Source organism: Ceratotherium simum, chromosome 2 (assembly GCF_057802395.1).
Source record: "Ceratotherium simum simum isolate JZ-2026a chromosome 2, ASM5780239v1, whole genome shotgun sequence".
Classification (NCBI taxonomy): Eukaryota; Metazoa; Chordata; class Mammalia; order Perissodactyla; family Rhinocerotidae; genus Ceratotherium; species Ceratotherium simum.
In genome coordinates this window covers 46,859,889-46,860,940 of record NC_141901.1, presented here as the reverse complement: position 1 = coordinate 46,860,940, position 1,052 = coordinate 46,859,889, and the positions used below count along the sequence as shown (strand labels likewise).

Genomic DNA, 1,052 nt, shown 5'->3' with positions numbered 1-1,052 from the left:
CGCTGGGGCAGCAAGGAGCGCGGGCTCAGGTGCAGCCCCGCGGGGATTTGACCCTCTGCAGGCTGTGTAAACCTGAGCAGGTTGCTTAGCAGCCCTGTGAAGCCGCTGCTGCGGGCGGCTGACGTGGAGATGAGCGAGAGCGGTGTGCCCTGAGAAGCGGCCCGCCATTGCCTCCCTTCCCAGAGCTAGCTCCTCGGTGGGAGTGGAAGACTCGATGCGAGGAGCTCAGGGCACCACACGTCAGCAGTTGAGAGGAAGATTCGTGCGTGGGGACAGAAGACAGATGGCGCAAAATGATTCCCTGGCCGGGAATCGAACCCGGGCCGCGGCGGTGAAAGCGCCGAATCCTAGCCACTAGACCACCAGGGAACTGAACGCTTTCGCTTCTTTTCCTCACTTCTGACGAGTGACATTTTTATCTGCGCTCGGGGAGGCCTTGGGCCTCTGGGAGGGGTCACCCGTTTTACCAGAAATTCTTTCGTAAAGCCATTCCCTCTCTGTTTTCTCCAAAAAAGGAGCTCATGGGCGACGCACCGGGCGCCCCCGAGGCCGCCAGGTCCACCAGTCCCGGAGCGAGCTGCCTCGTCCAGGCGGCACCTCAGAACTGCCTCTGGAGACCCGAGGGAAGGTCGCCAGAGCCGGGGAGTGGACGAGGTTGGCGGGGAGGAGGTGGGAGGGCAGGCGCCCAGGGTGAGAAGGGGCCGAGCACCGAGACCCCGGCATCTCCGGCCTCCGAAAGGACTCAGGTGGATGCAGGGAGGGAGACAGACGACTGGAGGGAAAACGCTTTCGAGCAAGTCTCCTTTCAAGACGGCCCTCAGCTGCATTCCGGATCTTCCCGCTGCAACCTGCTGCACCCGCAGTTTTCCCACCTTAGTTGATGCCAGCTCGGCCCTTCCATACGCTCAGGCCAAAAAACTAGGCGTTCTCTCCGTCGCAGGAGTTTCCCTCAGACCCCACATCCAATCAGTCAGGAATTCGCGTTTTCTCGTCTGTCAGGTGTGGGACGTCGATCTACACCGGGTTCTCTCAACCTCGGCAGTGTTGATAAG

At 61.3% G+C, this 1,052-nt stretch overlaps 1 non-coding gene across 1 annotated transcript; it reads right to left on the bottom strand.

The window, feature by feature from the left end:
* Positions 1 to 297: 297 nt before the first annotated feature.
* TRNAE-UUC (transfer RNA glutamic acid (anticodon UUC)) lies at positions 298 to 369 on the bottom strand. The gene has a single exon. It is a non-coding gene; the product is annotated as a tRNA-Glu (tRNA).
* Between the last annotated feature and the right edge of the window lie 683 nt (positions 370 to 1,052).